Raw genomic sequence first — 12003 nt, 5'->3', positions numbered from 1 at the left:
GAAGAATATAGTTGGTTATGTGATTTGTAGATATTATTATTATTATTATTTTATTTTTTTTTTAAGCTTAGTTTGTTTTTATTGGATCACTCTTTAAGAGTCTAACAATAAGGTTGCAAATCTTAAAATAATACAATATCTAACAGTTTGTTTTGAACTGAATAGAGACTACGTGGTCCTAATAATTAGCGCTGGATTGGGAGGTCGTTGCGGCGAAGACGAGAACTGCTGGAAACTCGCGTGAGGGCTCTCGCGAGATGATTTGGATGTACTGATAGCCTGTTGTAGTACTTTGTTTTGATTTGTGCTATCTCTTCTCTGACGAGTGGTATGTGAAGGTCCCTGTGGATGTTTTCATTCCGAACGTACCACGGGGCCCCGGTGATGGTTCTGAGAATTTTTGACTGAGTTCGTTGCATTATATCCACACTGCTGTTACTGGCATTCCCCCACAACTGGGAGCCGTACATCCAGATTGGTTACAAGACGGTGTTATATAGGAGTACCTTGTAGTCCAAGCTAAGGGGCGAACGGCTATTGATAAGCCAGTGGAGGCTGTTGGCTTTGAGCTTTAAATGCGTTCTTTTGGCTTCAATGTGACTGCGCCAGGTAAGCCGTCTATCGAGGTGTACGCCAAGATATGTTACTACATTTGCTATCGGAACCACTGTGTTGTTAAGAGTAAGTGGAGGGCAGTCTTGCCTGTTAAGAGTGAACGTTACGTGTTTGCATTTTTGTTCGTTAACTTTGATTCGCCAGTCGGATAGCCATTTCTCCACTGCCACCAGATGTGTAGCAAGTTGCGCCGTTGCTTGCTTGGGGCATCTCGCGCGGCTTAGGATCGCTGTGTCATCTGCAAAAGTGGATGTGGTTAGATTCCTGCTCGTTGGGATGTCCGCAGTGTAGATAAGGTAGAGTGTTGGTCCAAGGCTGAACATGGCTGAATTACATCTTACTGAGAATTTCCTGTTGTATAGGTATGACTTCAGAAGTTTGTGAGTGTTGGTTGGGAGCATTTCTATAATTTTGTGCATTAGACCTTCTAACCATACCCTGTCGAAAGCTTGTGATACGTCCAGAAATATCGCAGTGCAGTACTCCCTTTGTTCGAATGTATTTCGGATTTCTGAGGTTATGCGGTTGACTTGCTCAATGGTTCCGTGTTTTTCTCGAAAACCGAATTGATGAATCGGGATTTTGCAGTGTGTTCTGAGATATAGGGTAATGTGTGCCAAGAAGCATTTTTCAAAGAGTTTTGATAGACACGTTAGTAAACTAATTGGTCTATATGATGAAGCAATTGTGCGGTCTTTGCCAGGTTTTGGTATCATTATAAATTTTGTTTTGCGGTTGGTGATCTGTTGGATTGCCATTCTCGCCGTGAGCGTCGCTTTGCTAGAACGAGCTGCTCTATTTCAACGTTCGTGTATCTTTTATTGTACGATGTTTTTGGGGTTTGTGGAGTTGATACGCGAGCTGCTGCGACCAAGACGGATTCAAGAGCGTTTGTGGATAAGTTGATATCAGCTTCGTCATTCAGACGTGGATTCAACTCGATGTGCGAACTTACATATTTTTTGTACTTAAGCCAATTGGTTTTATTCGTTGTTAGTCTGAATGGTTTATCTACCGCAACTGGATGTAGATTAAGATGAAAAAGTACAGGCGAGTGATCGGACGATAGATCTGGTAAGGAGTTGGCACTTATCAGGTTGCGAGGAATGTTTTTTGTGACTGCAAAATCTATCAAGTCTGGCAGTTTTCTAGGATCTGTTGGCCAATATGTAGGTGTCCCAGGTGACACACAGTCTAGCTTGTTGCTTGCTTTTATTATTGCATTGTACAACTGCCTTCCCTTAGGAGTCACAAGTCGAGATCCCCAGTGCGTGTGCTTGGCATTGAAGTCTCCTGCTGCTATAAATTGTTCGCTCAGAGAGTTGAAATATTCCATGAATTGGGATTCTGATATTGTGAACCGAGGAGGACAGTATACGGCGGCAAGCTTTAAAGATCTGGAATCCATTTGCACATCTATTGATGTAGCTTGCATGAAGTTAGTGGCGAAGCTGTTGTGGAAGCAGTGCTTGATGCGATTTCTAATCAGAACCCCAGTGCCTCCATGTGCTTTCCCGTCTGGGTGATTCGTGTTGTAGAATAGATAGCCTCGAATTTGAAAATTATATTTATTTGTAAGATGAGTTTCTCCGAGTAGCATTACATCGATATGGTAATTAATAAGGAACTGAGTTAACTCGAGTTTGCGCTGTGAGACGCCGTTTTCGTTCCACAGTGCTATACGGAGTGGAGCCATTGATTATTTAGTCTGTTTTTGAGCAACAAGCAGCTCAATCAAAACGTTCTGGTTTCGCATAAGATCTTGCATAGTTGTCTGCATGAATGACATGAATTCCATCATACTTTGTTGAAGATTACATATCATTGTTTCAAGTTTGTTCGTAGACGTTTCTTCTGGTTGATGAGGGGGAACTGATGATCTTGGATTGGTGGGAGCGGTACTTTTAAAACCCAATTTTGGAGCAGTTGCATAGCTTGCGGATTTGTCGGTGACCTCATTATTGACTAAAGATTTAACAGCTGAAGGGGGGATGACATTACGTGTAGATTTCATAGGTGGTGTATGTGAGTGAGCAGTGGTCACTCTTTGGTGTGTGCGGCTTTTCAGTTCCTTGTAGACTGGACAGCCCCTGTAGTTAGCCGTATGGTTGCCTCCACAGTTTACGCACTTTTTGCTGCTGGGATCCTCTTTATTTTTTGGGCATTTGTGAGATTCATGAAGGTCTCCACAAGCAACGCATACTGGACGAAGCGTGCAATAAGACCTTGTGTGGCCATATTCCTGACAATTATTACACTGCACCGGTCCATTTCTTTTATGCGGCTCCTCTACCGTAATTCTGCGGTGTAGTAGGAACTGGAGAGTAAAAATTGGATGCACTTCATTTTTTTTTCAGAGGCTTGGATTTGGTTTCGGGTTCAAGTTCTACCTTGAAAAGAGGTTGAGGCTTTCTTTCTCTATTCAAAATGTTACTAACATTTTTTACACTAAAACCTTTCTCCATCAGTGCTCTTGTAACTTCATCTGGTGTTACTTCCGGCTCGATACCTTTTAGTACTACTTGCTGGCCCTTACTGCTTTTTAATTGGTACGTGTAGAAGTTTTTATTATTGTCGTTTAGATACTTTGACAGAATTCTTACTGCTTTTTAATTGGTATGTGTAGAAGTTTTTATTATTGTCGTTTAGATACTTTGACAGAATTCTGTAGTTTGCTTCCGTATTAGTCTGAACTTTAGTTTCATGAATATTTCCCTTTGTTAATGGAATTATGTGGAAATTGTCTGGTCCTATTAGATTCAGTATCGAGTTTACGAGAGTATTCGAACTTTTCTCTCGGATGTAAATCGGTGGCGGCTTAGGCTTTTTATTGTCCCCTACGATGACTTCAGGAGGTGTATCATCGGATTTGTCTGCCAAAATAGCAAATCTGTTTGCTTCTATGGGCTTCTCTATTGTAGCTTGTTTTGAGGTGCCTCGAATTATTTTAGCAGAGTTACCAAGTCTAGAGTTCTGCGGGCTAAGCTTTCGTTTTATTTGTATGTAGCGATCCATACCTGTCTGTACGGCCGAACGTTGTTTTGAAGGGGGCACGCTGGTGTAAGGTGCTGCATTGTTTGCTTGCACTGCAGTTTCCGATATTACTGTAGATGGTATTGCGCGAGCAGTCGATACCATTGTAGTTGTTGTAATAGTTGCCGTTGCAGTTGCTAATGACGTCACTGTGCTGGTGACCGTGGCTATGCAGGCAGGCATGAGGGAAGGGTATGGGGTTTTATCCAACGAGAGCGCAGGAGAGCAAGAACGCGCCCTGCCTTGCGATGTTGGATAGAGTTCATTACTCGGGGTTGGGGTTATTGATCGCGGTTGGTTATTTTTTGTTGGGTTTGCGGTCGCGTTGTCTTGCGTTGACACAAATGAGTGGTATGCGTTGTTACGTAGCAAGGAGAGTCGACGCTCGTCTTGCTGACGTTGGAGCACCGTATGAGTGTCGAATTCACTCATAGCTTAATGTTTTTGATTTTCTTATTTTTTCTTATTTACACAAAAAAGTACGAAGTTCATCGCACTAAGCGTCTTTTCGCCCACTGTGTATTTTTGTTTAGAGCTTGCACTGCACTATGCTTAGTTTTTGTTTAATTTTCGTTGCACGATCAGAAGACAAAAAGAAAGCACGTCTGCACTCGCCGACGTTCGCGAACGAACCTGATATTACCTGATATACGAACCTGGTAGATATTATTAAATTTGTTTAAAATTACCGAACTTCAAAAATTGTTATTTGAATAAATTAATCAATTTATTAAAAACTAATAATAATAAGTGAGACAGTAATTTGGAACTTTTAAAGATACATAGTAGAAGTTCTTTATTAGGTCGAATATAGCACAAAACCGTGTTTGAACACCCACGAAAAAAGCGGTATAACTTCAACAATTTTCATAACTTTGTAATAAAATTGATCTCGTTTTTTCAGGATTAATAAGACAATATTGATGTGTGTTAAAAATGATACCATTTGTTGTAAGTTGTACTGAAAAAATGGCGTCAAAATCTGAAAAACACGACAAAAATGCAAAGATTTTCGTTTCTTGTGTATAAATTGTATTCTTTTTTGTTTAAAAAAATTAAAGATAAATTTTTTTTTTTAAATCTACAACCTTCAACTATTTAAAAACGTTGAGTTTTAAAATCGGTTTAAAATTACGCGTTTATCGCGGATAACGCGTTTATAAATCAAGATTTTGAGGATGTTACAAATATTTTAAACAAGGTTGTGTTCTATATTCGACCTAATAAAAAATTCCTACTTTGTCACTTTAAAAGTTCCTCCAATTATTTTCGCACTGTGTAATTAATGAAATGAACATTTCAAATGTTTAAAACTATTTTTTATACAAAAAACAAGAAAGTGCTAACTTTTCTTATCCTTTTCATTTCCAGAAGCAATAAAAGTTGTCGGTGGAACTGGTCCTGCTGAGGACCAATTAAGAAAACGATTTTCTGTCAAAGAAGCGCCATTTTAAAAACTCCAGTTACAGAACAAAAATAGGTTGTAATAATAGAACAGAATAAGAATTATAATATTGAAATAAATAAACTAAGTAAAAATTGAATTCAACCGTGGTAGTTCTTTTAATGACCCTGTCATGGGGTCTAAAGTAAGTAATTCTTTTACTGACCCTAGTTTATAGAGTGCCCTTTCCATGCGCTTATTCCTTTCTTTTATGCACTTAAGCAGTACTAGTACTGAGTTGATGAAAATCCGCTGTTGAAAATCCGATAACGATATTGCACTTTATTCAGCTACCGAGCTAGTGTGACCAAAAAAATTAAGAAATAAGGTAATACTGAACAGCTGTTGTTTGTAAACAAAAAACCAATAAGCAAAAATGAATTCAAAACGATTGGATGTTGGTGTTTTGTTTATGTATTTCGCCGCTAAGGAGCTGATTAAGATAGAGAAAACTGGGTCAAAATCAAAATCAATCACAAATCATTTCAATGCCATTTTATGGAATTAAAAGAAAATTAAGAAATTAATTTTAATTTGTCCTGGCGCGTCGAAAATTTTTCGGGCCGACTATTTTTTTGTTTGATCAATTGACCCTCCATGTCACACCTATAGAAATAAATGAAAATATTTTTTTTAACTCCCCGAGAGCAGCTGTTTATTTTTTTTGATCCGGCAACACGATTAAAATCGATAACAAAAATTTTCGTCAACTCAGTACCCGGAAAATCTAGAAGGCAAAAATTTCTTCTTCTTCCTTTTTTACACCGTTTTTATACCCTTGCAGAGGGTATTATAATTTTGGTCAAAAGTGTGCAACGCAGTGAAGGAGACATCTCCGACCCTTTAAAGTATATATATTCTTGATCAGGATCACCTCCTGAGTTGATATGAGCATGTCCGTCTGTCCGTCTGTCTGTCCGTCAGTCCGTCTGTCTGTCTGTTTCTACGCGAACTAGTCTCTCAGTTTTGAAGCTATCGTCTTGAAACTTTGCACACACCCTTCTTTTCTTTGCACGCAGTATATAAGTCGGAACGGCCCGGATCGGCGGACTATATCCTATAGCTGCCATATAACTGATTGATCGGAAATGGTATAACTTTGGTGTTTTTAGAGTTAGAGAGTTCAAATTTGACATGAGAGCTATTTTTGGCAAAATAATACGACATGCCAAATTTCATAAGGATCGGCCGACTATATCCTATAGCTGCCATATAACTGAACGATCGGAAATGACCCAACTTTCGTGTTTTTGAAGATAGAAAGCTGGAACTTAGTACAGATTTAATTCTTGGTCAGTTGATCCAACCTACCAAATTTCATTAGGATCGGCCGACTATATCCCATAGCTGCCATATAACTGAACGATCGGAAATGGTATTTGGTAGAAATATCAACTTTCGTATTTTTGAAGATAGAAGTTTGGGACTTTTTTTAGATTTTGTATTGTAATAAATTGGATTATATATTCCTATTCCCATAAGGATCGGCCAACTATATCCGATGTTTGCGATATATATCCGGTTTTAAATGCAAGGGTATATAAACTTCGGCTCCGCCCGAAGTTAGCTTTCCTTTCTTGTTTTATATGGAGTTTGACAGCTGTCACTCGTTTGACAGCGGATTTTCGTCAACTCAGTACTATGCTTTACGGCACTGAATTTTTGCGGAAAAAACGTTATAACTTAATCAATTTTTATAATTTCTTAATGAAATTTTTCTCATTTTATGTAGTAATAGCAACGCCGGCAAAAGTTGTTTTGCCATTTTTGTCTTCTAGAAGGGCTAGGATGTTTTTATACCCTTGCAGAGGGTATTATAATTATGTCCAAAAGTGTGCAACGCAGTGAAGGAGACATCTCCGACCCTATAAAGTATATATATTCTTGATCAGGATCACCTCCTGAGTTGATATGAGCATGTTTGTGTGTCCGTCTGTCTGTTTCTACGCAAACTTGCAAACTTCGAGAGTTCTAAAGCTATCGACTTGAAACATTGCACACACCCTTCTTTTCTTTGCACGCAGTATATAAGTCGGAACGGCCGGGATCGGCCGACTATATCCTATAGCTGCCATTTAATATTTGTTGTTTTCGGAGTTAGATAGTTCAAATTTTACATGAGAGCTATTTTTGGCAATAATACGGCAAATAATAATAAAATAATACGACATGCCAAATTTCATAAGGATCGGTCGACTATAGCTGTCATATAACTGAACGATCGGAAATGGTTTTTGCTAGAAATACCAACTTTGGTCTTTTTGAAGAAAGAAGCTTGGGATTTTTTTTTAGATATGTATTTTATTGTAATTAATAGGTTTTATTATGATATTCTCATAAGGATCGGCCAACTATATCCGATGTTCGCGATATATATCCGGTTTTAACTGCAAGGGTATATCAACTTCGGCTCTGCTCGAAGTAAGCTTTTCTTGTTATTTTTTTATTTATTTTGGTACATACATATTTTCCAGTATTTTCACGTACAGCAACTTTCTCGTCGCCAATATCTAACAGTTGTTTAGAGAAAATGTCGGCAGATGGATTTCGGCTCGAAGCATTTGAACGCGCATATTCTTTGTTAGTTGTACATTTTCAATATTACGCGATGATTTTAAGCTTTGATTAATTAGCGTACGTTGAACGTGGTATAACGGGAAGAGTTTGTCTGAAATCACCTAAAAGGAGTAACAAAGAGAAAGAATAGTTTATCATTGTTTTTTATATTCCTAAATGTCCAATCCGATGCCTCAAGCGAATTTTTACGTGCCGTAGTGCATTCATCCAAAATAATTATTTTACATTGTTTTAGCACTATGCCCATAGACGATTGTTTTTTATTTTTATGTTGCACACTGCATCTTGATAATTTCGAATGTTCAATGGCAGCTGCTTAAGTGCTGAATAAGCTGGTCAGCCTCCATGTAATAAAGTCGCTGCAATGCCAGAATTTTTTTTATTGTAACTCGGCAAAAAGTAGCGAAATAAGGAATGTTTTGCCAATTCCACATGGTGCATAAAAAAAACCCTCCTTGTCCTGCCGCATCTGCGAGCATAATGCGGTCATAAATAATTTTTTTTTCGTCATTAAGTAGTGGAAGATTGCGACTAACAATGCCTGTCATTTCTATTATATCGTACTGTAGTTCACGATTCATATCTGTGATGAGTAAAAGCGATGTCATTTGGAAGCCTGAATTGAATGTACGAATTGACTTCAAGGAACAGGGTAGAATCTGGATTTTTTTTTTTTTGAAGCTACATCCCAAAACATGTGAAAAATTACGCGTTTTTAAGCCTAGAAAATTGGAAATAGGGCGCTGTTAAATTCTGAAAGTGAAAACATAACAAGAATGGACAGCTACAGAGTAGTTTTCCGACAATATTATACCCGGTACCCTGTACCCGAAACTCCACCCACAATTTAACTAAACTTTAATGTTTAAACTTTAAAGATATGGATTATCAGAAACCAATTTTTGTTGCATACTTTTGCGCTTGGGCAAAACAACAAAAACAAACCTACGGCCATACTACCGATTCAGTAGGAAAGCAGACTAAAAAGACTAAAAACTCCTCTATAATTATCCTATTTGGCTGTTTTTTGATTTGTAGTGTAAATAAGCCATTTGGCATCGAAACATTTTCCAAAAACATTAACGAACTCTGTCTCTTATAGTTATCAACATCCACTTTTGCTTTCCAGATACATATATATAAACTATAGAATAAGTTTGGCATCAAAAGTTTTCAGTTCTGTATATTCACTTGCCGTACCCGGACGTGTTTCTTCGATCGCTCTTGCCAGTTTGCAATTATTTTCGATCTTGAACTCAAGCTTTCTCCTTTTGCGACAAGTGGAAATATAACGAGTAATCCCTAAAAATAAATTCGACTTAATAAGTTCATTAAACTATTTATTTCCAATTTATACATTTAATCGGTTAAAGTTATCTCTGTTGCGCTTTAACTATATTCTCCAACATAAGTCTCTCCGAGCTGTACTCTCCGGACGTAACCCGTTACATCGTAGTTACTGTGGACTTTGTTGTTCTTCACGACGCCGAACCTTCGTTGCACATCTCTTTTCACTACAGTGGTCTGCAATCCGTCAAAAATGAGTCTTACTTGCACAGCAAAAAAATGTGAATTTGGTGGAACCATCCCGGGTGACTCAGACCTGTCTTGTTGGCTCTGCAATAACTGCTCACATATTAAATGTGCTGGAGGAGGACACAATGGACGGATAAGTGACCTTATCAACAAGAAAATTGGCCTGACATGGTCTTGCATCGCTTGCAGAGAAATTGAGTCAGAGATGCGGACTTTTATGAAACAGACGCGAAATGGTTTCCTAGATGTCCGCAAGCAATTCTCGGCCCTTAATGAGCAATTCCTCGCTCTTGAAACTCAATTCCTTGGGCTAAAGTTGTTAAGCGAATCCCCCAGACGAAAAATTCCGAACAACAACTTGCTGACTGCTAAATTAATGAATACCCCTACATCCCATGCTGTACAAGTCGATGAATTTTCAACACCAAACATTTTACCGTCGCCTACTTGTCTACCTACTTATGCTGTTCCAGTACCAAGGGACTTGATGAGCCTTCCTTCAGGGCACTCTAATATTTATCCCTTGCAAGAAGCGACCAGCGTACCAAGTACAAATCTCGAGCCACCTCTCATCTTGGAGCCTCCATCGTTGGACATCGTTGGACAACCCCCATCGTTGGACATCGTTGGACAACCCCCATCGTTGGAAAACCTACCCTCTGCTCTAGCTGTGCAATGTGAATGTGCAATGTGATGTCTCCGGATGCTATGCCGGATGCTACTGTTGATGATGTCAGGAGTCACCTGTTAAGCCATCTTAAGGTAGCTCCTAATGAAACAGCTGTTTTTAAGTTTAACTTTAAGCATAAGCGTTCTATTTCTTCTTTAAAAATAGTTCTACCTGATTCCTACCTTGAAAAAGCACTTGATCCTGTAGCTTGGCCTGAGCACAGTATCATTCATGAATTCCTAGCAAAAGACGCTCAGAATCCTAGCCCTGCAGAAACTGCTTCAAAAACTGAATAACATAGTATTTTCCTGCTGCTATCAAAACGTTAGAAGTATTCTGGGTAAGCTGAGCCAATTTTTTATAATGAGTGCTTCTTTTGATTTTGATGCTATCGTGCTTACTGAAACTTGGCTTAACTCCTCTGTCTCTGATTATGAAATTCTCGTTTCCAAATTCATAGTGTTTCGATTGGATCGTCCAACTTTTGCAGGTGGTGTCCTCATTGCTGTTACCAATGAGTTCCCTTCTGAAATTATTCCTTTCACGAACGAGTTCGGAATTGAGTTCATTGCGGTGAAAATTTTAACTGGCTCGTCTCATATTTTCCTGACCTGTTCCTACATTCCTCCTGAAGGCTGAAGATATTGTGTACTTTCACCATCTTGATGCCATTAGGTCTGTTTTTTCGTTGGCCAAGGACCGTGATTTAATCCTAATCATGGGAGATTTCAACCGTCCCATCATTTCCTGGATCCCGTCTGAGGTAGACAATTCCTTGCTTTCCAGTTGTCATAACGACTTTATCGATGGCTTAACCGATCTTGCCCTGCTCCAAATTAATCCAATTCATAACACTCATGGCAGATTTCTGGGCCTTATTTTTTCCAATGTGTCATCCTCTGTGACAGTCATTCGGTCCCCGCCGCTATCGCTTCCTGAAGACCTTCACCACCCTACACTATTAGCATCGGTGTTAATTGATGTGCCTCACAATGATGCTTGCTTTAATGCTAAACCTCGTTTCAAATGCTTCAGAAAGACTGATTTTATGGCCCTTCGGAATCATTTAGCTGAAATCGATTGGAATGTTCTTTCATCTATAAACTCAATTGAAGCAGCTACGGATTCGTTTTACGAAATAATTCATAATGCCTTGAACAAATTTGTTCCGGAAGTCCCAGTATCATTGTCTACAAAACCACCATGGTATTATAAACACCTTTCTCGTCTTAAGAACAGGAAATCCAGAGCTTACAAAAAGTTTCTTAAGTCAGGATCGATGTGCCACCAGTCAAACTTTCTTTATGTTCGCAACCATATTATTATTCTCAACGATCAACTCTATAAGCAGTATATCGGGAATTGTAAGGTAAACTTTCGTAATGATCCTAGCTCCTTCTACTCTTTTGTCAATATGTATCATATATATCATTTTCTGCTGGTCCTGACAATGTTCCTAGCTGTGTTCTAAGGTACTGTTCTGATATCCTTTGCTATCCTCTCACTATCTTATTCAACCTATCCTTGGAGCTGGCATGTCTTCCCAAGAGATGGGACGAATCTTTTATTATTCCGCTTCATAAGAAAGGCTCTAAAGCACTTATTGAGAACTACCGGGGGATTGGTAAGCTATCTGCGATTCCCAAACTGCTTGAGAAACTGGTTACTTTCCAACTGAAACATTTTTGTAAAAGCATTATTTCCACTGCACAGCATGGTTTTGTCAAGCATCGCTCTACCACAACTAACCGTCTTGAATTCACTTCGTTTATCCACAGAGGATTTCTGAGCCGCATGCAAACTGGTGTGGTATACACTGACTTTAGTAAAGCGTTTGACTCTGTGAACCACCATCTCCTCCTTCATAAGCTGTGTCTTATGGGGTTTTCTCCACATATAGTACAGTGGTTGACCTCTTATCTATCGAAACGCACGCAGCGTGTTTTGTTTAAAAACAGTTCATCACAGATTATAAGCGTTTCATCTGGTGTCCCACAAGGTAGTCACTTAGGACCTCTTCTGTTTGTCCTTTTTGTCAACGATTTACCTAGTATTGTAAACTTTGCTACTACATTTATGTACGCTGATGATGTCAAGTTATGTCTTTCTTTCTCAGATCATTTCCTTC

The 12003-nt window shown here is 38.9% G+C and overlaps 1 protein-coding gene across 2 annotated transcripts in view; it reads left to right on the top strand.

The window, feature by feature from the left end:
• Positions 1–12003, top strand: part of LOC108133719 (scavenger receptor class B member 1) — a 128906-nt gene that overhangs the window by 28923 nt on the left and 87980 nt on the right. Inside the window, exon 1 of one of the 2 annotated variants that reach the window (XM_070277842.1) lies at positions 5220–5237. The exons of the other annotated variant lie outside the window; for it this stretch is intronic. The gene's annotated coding sequence lies outside the window, so the exon portion shown is untranslated. Of the gene's footprint in view, positions 1–5219; positions 5238–12003 lie in introns of those variants that run through there. 2 annotated transcript variants of the gene reach the window in all.

This window comes from Drosophila bipectinata, chromosome 2L, assembly GCF_030179905.1.
Source record: "Drosophila bipectinata strain 14024-0381.07 chromosome 2L, DbipHiC1v2, whole genome shotgun sequence".
Lineage (NCBI taxonomy): Eukaryota > Metazoa > Arthropoda > Insecta > Diptera > Drosophilidae > Drosophila > Drosophila bipectinata.
Note: the sequence above shows the minus strand (reverse complement) of the source record. Positions and strands in the feature narration are given on the sequence as shown.